General features: G+C 43.1%; 1 protein-coding gene across 5 annotated transcripts in view; it reads left to right on the top strand.

Moving 5' to 3' along the window:
- The first annotated feature begins 4542 nt into the window (after window positions 1-4542).
- Window positions 4543-7746, top strand: part of KCNG2 (potassium voltage-gated channel modifier subfamily G member 2) — a 440844-nt gene continuing 437640 nt past the window's right edge. For all 5 annotated transcript variants that reach the window (XR_011020616.1, XR_011020617.1, XM_068234665.1 and 2 more), the window contains exon 1: window positions 4543-4643. The gene's annotated coding sequence lies outside the window, so the exon portion shown is untranslated. The remainder of the gene's footprint in view (window positions 4644-7746) is intronic.

Below are 7746 nucleotides of genomic sequence, written 5' to 3'. Positions count from 1 at the left end.
TGCTCCTGCAAGACCTGTAAAAAAAAGCGCAGCTTCAAAACTCACCTACTCCTGGATCCAATTCCTGCCTTTTGCGCCTTGTCAGCTCCCCTGTTCTGCCGCCACATCCCCCGTATCTGCTGCCATCTTCACTGTAATGACGCTGAACCGAAAGTACTTTCAGATTACTTCTGGGTCAGTGCGGTTAAGATGCCGGCAGATAGGGGGACACGGTGGCAGAACGGGAGAGCTGACAAGGCGCAAAAGGCAGCAATCGGATCCAGGAATAGGTGAGTTGTGCGCTGGGGTTTTTTTTTTTTTTTGTGTGGATTTTTTTACAGGTCTAGAACATCAAGTACAGGAGTACTTTAAAGATCTTTATTCCCTTAAAGCCCTTTTCTACCTTCGTATTTTCCTTTTTCATTGTCCTGTTTCCTCCAAATCTCTGAATCCCATAATTTAGTGATGTGTAGCATAATCACATGACCACTGCTGAGTTTATGTTTAGCCATTAGTAGGCAATCTGACAGCACTCCCCAGGGCCTATAATCAGAACCCCCCCTCTGATAGCTGTGCCGTCCCCTCCATTCTTCCTAATGAAAGAATGCTAAATTGCAGCTCCACAGACCTGATTGGGAGGGGAAGGAAGTTGCAGATAAATCACATCCCCACTCTCTCAGAAGTCAATACACCCCTGCCTTAAAAAAAGAGAGGAACTTCAGACTTACTGTATATACTTGAGTATAGGTCTAGAAATGTAGGTCTGATTCACTTCATAAAAATATAGGGATTGACTTATACACGAGTCACATGCAACACTGAGCACACTGAGTAATGTGTTTTCTAATAGGGACATTCCAATTTGCAGCAATTTACCCAGTTATAATTGATATTTTGAGGAAAGGAAATGACAAGAAAACACAGGTCTGAAAGTCTTTGCCACAACAATTAACTAGGAGAGGGGCAGGGGAAAATACTGAATAATTGCAGCACTCGGGGGGCCTGGAGGAGGTATTGGCTGCACTTAAGGGAAAGGAGGGGTTAATGACTACAATACTGTATGCAGTGCAGTCATTAACCCCTCCTGGTCCCCAAGTGCAGCCATTAACTTTGGTGGGTAGACTGATACTTGAGTCAATAAAAAAATCCAGCTTAAGAGGGTTGAATATTGGAGTCGACTTATACACGAGGTTGACTTGTATTCAAGTATATACAGTAGTCTAGTGCATCTTTGAGGGTTGAGAAAGGTTGGGGGGGAGGAGGAGGTTGCAAGGGGAGGGATGGTCTCTGATTCTAAGTGCTCGCAATAGCAACCGTGAAACATAGACATGCACATAGTTGACAAAATATGTTGTTTGTTCAGCAGAATTCAGGTGAGTCAGAATATAATAATTTAAAGCATTCCCTTTGAGTTGTTTTTTTTCTGCAAGGATTTTCAAACATACACCAAAAAAGAAGGTAGAAAACATGTGTTCTTTGACTTTCTGTCAGAGATTGAAAAGTTGCAGCTTATCTCAGGTGTTTCTCTATAAATATCATGATATTCAGGGATCCTGACTGTAGAGGTGACTCTTGCATTGTGACTCAGAGACTAATCTCCGCACACCAGGCATCTACGTTTCCCAACCCACAGGGATAGTTTTCGTATAATTAAATTAGCAACATCTAATAAAATGATTTCAAATTAATTGAACTGAGTCACCCACATAATTAAAGTATAATGTGGAATTTGATTAAACAGTGGATTTTGTGGAAAGCACAGCGTGACTTTTGCCTTGACACTTTAAACTGTTTCAGTAAATGCCGTCCATCCTTTGATGTATGGTATCCCTCGTCATCTGTTATCAGCCAGCAGTGATTCTTCAGAAAAAACTTAGACAACCTAATTTCTTGGCCATGTCCTCTGAGGAACTTTCTATGCTGTACTATGCCCTTGGCAAGACGTATACATCGTGCAGTGCAGTCTCAGCTAATCTCTATTTCTTACATAGACTACAGAGTTTCTGAGATCCCCATTGATGCTCTCCATCTGATACTACTGTGCAAAGCTGACTGCATAATGCCCAAGAGCATCAAATACCATAATCTCCACTTGTACAAAAAATTATGACGTGTTCTAAACTAATTCCACCGATTCTAGATGGTTTTCAGTTCTCTTTTCTGTAGACCCATTACATAACATCAGCAAGAGAAAATATATTCTCTTGCGGACAACTATCTACCAGTTTCTCAGCATACCCAAATTCTCATATCATTAGTTTTTTGCCTATAATATGAGATTGCTATCTGACATGTATGTACCCTTAAAACAGACCTAAAGTGTAAAATTCAAAGTGAAAGATAGTCAAAGTGAAACTTGCTATGACTGTTTACCTTTTTTTTTTCTTACCCATTGCAGCTCTGGTACGGCATACGTTTGAAAAGGACGTTCATTTAGGCACAACATTACATAACAATAATAATAGTGATAAATAACAATTTCATTGCAGTAGTAGAATATGAGTAGATTTACAGATATTCTACAACCTGAATGATATAGAGAAAGATCGGCAATATTTGCCAATATTTCACTGTAACCTAACCTCTCTCTACTCTCACACAGAACCGTCCCCCAGGCAACTACTAACCCTCCCTCCTTAGGCAACGAATGACTCTTCCCTCCCCGAGCAACAAATACCCCCTACCTTCCTGGACAACTAATAACCCTCCCTCCCGGGCAACTAATAACGCTCCCTCCCCGGAAACTAATGACCCTCCCGGGCAACTAATAACCCTCCCCGGAAACTAATAACTCTCCCTCCCTGGAAAACTATTAACCCTCCCTCCCCCGGCAACTAATAACCCTCCCTCCCCGGGCAACTAATAACCTTCCCTTCCTGGGCAACTAATAACCCCTCCCTCCCCCCCAGCAACTAATAACCCCCTCCCTTCCCGGGCAACTATTTACCCTCCCTCCCCCAGCAACTAATAACCCTCCCTTCCTGGACAACAAATAACCCTCCCTCCCTGGGCAACTTATAACCCTTCCTCCCACCCCGGGCAACTAATAGCCCTACATCCCCGGGCAGCTAATAACCCTCCCTCCCCAGACAACTAATAACCCTCCCTCCCCAGACAACTAATAACCCTCCCTCCCCAGGCAACTAATAAGCCCCCCGGGCAACTAATAACCCACCATTCTCAGACAACTAATAACCTTCTCTCCCTGGGCAACTAATATCCCTTCCTGCCTGGGCATCTAATAACCCTCCTCCCCCAGGACAACTAATATCCCTCCCTCCCTGGGCAACTAATAACCCTCCATCCCCAGACAACTAATAATCCTGCCCCAAGAAGTAATAGCTAAAGCCACCTGCTTTAGAAAAAAACAGTAAATAACAATTTAACCGAATCAGCCCGCTAAATAACAAAACAAAAACAAAAAGTAAATGACAATTTAACTGAAGCCAAAATATAAAATTTAACCAATCCGCCCGCTAAATAGTGGTTAGCCCTGGCACCTGCTAAATAGCGGCCCATTTTTGGCCGCTCTTTTATTACCTGCTTCTCCGGTATGCGCTATTGTGTGTCTGTCACTGTCAATACTGTAGTTAGCAGTGGCGTAGCCAGGGAGCTGTGGACCCCGATGCAAGTTTTACATTGGGGCCCCCAAGCACTATATACGTAACAATTGATATGGCGCGCCAAAACCTGCCAATGTTAACTACAGTGTCAGAGGTGCAAGAAGGGGATGGGGAACAGTTTGTTAATGATTACCACTATTCAAAGTATCTTTAGAAGTAATTAATATGAACACAGGACCAATAGAGAGATAATACTGCAGTTGATGGAGGGCCCTTTGGGGCCCCTCTGGCCCAAGGGCCCCAATGTGGTCACAACCTCTGCAAACCCTATTGCTACGCCTCTGGTAGTTAGCACTACACTCTTTTCCCCATTACCCTCTTTGATTAACTAACTTAATGACACACAGCATCCCTGTGCTGATCTAATAGCTGCCTCCCACCCTCATATGACACAATCTCTTTGAAGCCTTTGCAATGGCTGAAAACTGCCATGGCAGTTTTTCAGGAAGAAGCGTGGCAAAAAACAAAGCCTGTACTTTTGGGCAAAAAAAGTGTTTTTAAGGCATTTGTTCATGCAACTCTAAACTGCCTTCCTAATTATTATGCATATTATATTTTTCTCTGATTTTCCTTAATAGTGGATGTAAGTGGCAGTCAGCCTAATGTTTGAGTCATCAACCAGTATAATTCAAATTTTACTGAACAGACCTCCTAATAATAACAAAAATAAAAAACTTAATATGCACTGTTTAAAAATTTTACACAGAACAGAGTTTCAAAACATTTTATAGGCTGTAAAGATCTGAAAATTGTCTTTTGTTGAATTTTCAGTATTAGAAGGATATATTTACTATAATCAAAAGCTTTTTTAATCAAAAACAATTAACAGGTCAAGTTATGTATTAACATATGACCCCTTCTTTGATAGCAGCTTCAGAATTCTTGCATCCACTGAACTTGTGCGTTTTTGAGAGTTTCTGCTTGAATTTCTTTGCAGGATGTCAGAATAGCCTCTCAGAGCTGCTGTTTGGATGTAAACTGCCTCCCACTCGTCTATGTCTTTTGCTTCAGGATGCTCCAAAGGTTCTCACTATGATAGAGGTCATGGGAGAATGGGGGCCATACTATGAGTTTCTCTTCTTTTATGCTGATAGCAGCCTATGATGCAGAGGCAGTCCTTGCAGCATGAGGTGGTGCATTGTCATGCATTAATATGATTTTGTCATGGAAAGCACAATTCTATTTTAATGGACTACTGTAGGGGGGTAGGGGAAAAAGAGTTGAACTTACCTAGGGCTTCTAATGGTCCTCCGCAGATGTTCTGTGCCCACGCACACAGTCACAGATACTCCGGTCCCCGCCTCCGGTTCACTTCTTGAATTTCCAACTTTAATGTCAGAAAACCAGTGTGCCTGCGCGGCCATGTCCTCGCTCCTGACATCACCAGGAGTGTACTGCGCAGGCGCAGACTGTACTGGGCCTGCGCAATACACTCCTGGCGACGTCAGCGTGAGGGCGCAGTCACGCAGGTGCAGTGGTTTTCTGACTTTTAAGTCGCAAATTCCGGAAGTGAACCAGAGGCGGGGACTGGAGCATCGGTGAGTGGCTGCACAGGTACAGTACGTCTGCGGGGGACCATTAGAAGCCCCAGGTAAGTTAAAGGAATACAGTAGGGGGGTCGGGGGAAAATGAGTTGAACTTACCCGTGGCTAGTAATGGTCCCCCGCAGACATCCTGTGCCCGCGCAGCCACTCACCGATGCTCTGGCCTCGCCTCTGGCTCACTTCTGGAATTTCCGACTTTAAAGTCAGAAAACCCCTGCACCTGCGTTGCCGTGTCCTCGTTCCCGCTGATGTCACCAGGAGTGTACAGCACAAGCCCAGTATGGTCTGTGCCTGCGCAGTACGCTCCTGGTGACATCAGGGGAAGCGAGGACACAGCAACGCATATCAAAGGGAAGGCACACTCCTTACATGGCAGAGAGCCCTACTAAGTAAGGCGTGCATAGCGCACGCTTCTGCACATTAAGATGCACTGCGCAGCTTAATGAATCAAGCCCAAGGAAACTAACTTGGTAAAGATGTCAAGTCTGGAAAACATTGGTGTACATAGGATACTATAAATGATCTTGTATATCTCAGATGGATTCAATTTTTCAAATTCAATTAAAGATTTCAAAAAAGTTCTGTCATTAAGTTTGAAAATGTTGTGTCACTCACCTTGAGGGTTGCTCAGAAACTAGCATGTCAACGATTGTGTAGCTGCAGCAAGAAATCTTTTTTTTTTTTTTTTTCAGGTAAAGCAAGAAATCTTTTTAATTTAAACCGGGTAGCCTGGATTTTTAAAAAGAAATTGCACTGCTGATCAGGGCCGGATTTAGGGCAAGGCCACCTAGGCCATGGCCTAGGGCACCACAGGAGCAAGGGCACCAAATCAGGCTAAACTGGTGCAAGCTTGCAAATGCTGCAATGCAGGGAGATTAGGCGAGTGCCTGACCGCGGTACTCTGCTGCTAGCTGCCTCTGCAGCGGCCACCTTGCTGTCTGTGCATGTTTGCGTTGTGGCCAGCAGCTATGGACTTGGGCAGCGTTGGAGTTAGAAAGGAAGAGGAAGCTTCTGCACTGGAGACAAGCGGAGGAATGAGTGACACTGATGGCTGCTGCAATGTGAAGGCAAGTTGGCTAACTATACTTAAGGGGGGGGGGGGCAAAAGCAGGGATTAAGGGAGTCACCTGGCTAACTATACTGGAGGAAAGAGGGAGGAGTCATCTCCCTACCTATAACGAAGGGTGGTGGCTGGTGACAGTGGCCTTGGTTGGGCGGTAAAGAGTACAAATCCGGCCCTGCTGCAGATGCTGTGCAGATACTATTTTTCTCACTTTGCCTTGATATAGTCCAGATCAGGATTGTAAAATGTTGCTACTTTATATCTGACAACCTTTTCTAAACCCAGTTCATGTTTGCAGGCCTCCTTATGTTTTAAATTGTTCTCCTGCTGTGACCAGGAGATTTTTCTGTGAGAAATGCATCTGCGTTCTGGTAAAAATGCAACAGGTCATGATTTTGCATTCTATTTAAAATGCAAGTGGAAGCAGCCCTATTTTTTTGCATTGTATCAATTTGCTGTGCTGCAACAAACATACAGAATGGATATGTTTTTCCTGTACAAGTGGGAACCTAGTATAGGCAGAGGCAGGACATGTGGCATACAGGTGAAAATCAAGAATGCCAACGGAATTGCTGAATGCAATATACAACCCAGGAAAAGTGCAAGTGGATTTCAGAGCTCAAGCAAGGAACTTTTACTGCGGCATTGTTCCTGTGCGCTGAGCAGAAACTGTATTAGCCACCTGGTGAAATTACTGCATAAACACGCCGCGAGGAAATGCTCCCTTAGGATAGAGCAGAATTAGACAGCAGTGAGGCCAACAACAAGGAAGGACTAAATATATGTGCAGAGGACAAGCGCCTTCCAGCAATAACTAATTATATTAAGCTTGCATATAATTTTACTGGGGGGCGTTTGCTTTATGCTGTGTGCATATTTTTACCAAACTTTCATGTAGAGTATAGAAATATGTTGTTTTTTTATTCTGTTTATATGAAATGCACTGGTAAGGTAAGTTTTTCCCATCATGCTGAGGATGGCTACAGGCTTACTTAGGCTAAACACATATACAATTATACATATACAACAATATACAAGTTAGAAGCACAGTTATTGTCTGGATGGAGCTCTGTGTTGCAGCACGCTTTTATTGTTTCTCTCAGCTGGAGTAACGATTCTACTGAATGCATCGTGATCACAACTGTTCAGTTATTCCGTTTTGAAATATTTTTTTTTGGTCTCCTATACACCTTGTTCCTTTTGTTATGCCTTATAAAGCAATGGGAGTTCAACAAACCAACTGTAGCCATGCAAGCTTTTTTTCTTCACAGTTATATCATATAAAATAAATGTTTATTATTATTGTCCTATTAGGAACTCACCAGGCTATTAGTATAAAACTGCCTTACAGATAAGAAAATACACACAAAATTATACTTTTGAGAACTAAATGTATGTATTTGGTTGTATTTACACTAATTCTATGGGAATCTTCATTTATTGCCATCTTTGCATCATTTTTAAGCCACTTTTATGGTCACAGTTGAGTCTTTTTTTTAGTTTTGTTGTTGTTGTTGTTTTGTTTTGTGGGGGGGGG

The sequence above is a fragment of the Hyperolius riggenbachi genome, chromosome 5 (assembly GCF_040937935.1).
Source record: "Hyperolius riggenbachi isolate aHypRig1 chromosome 5, aHypRig1.pri, whole genome shotgun sequence".
NCBI lineage: Eukaryota > Metazoa > Chordata > Amphibia > Anura > Hyperoliidae > Hyperolius > Hyperolius riggenbachi.
Note: the sequence above shows the minus strand (reverse complement) of the source record. Positions and strands in the feature narration are given on the sequence as shown.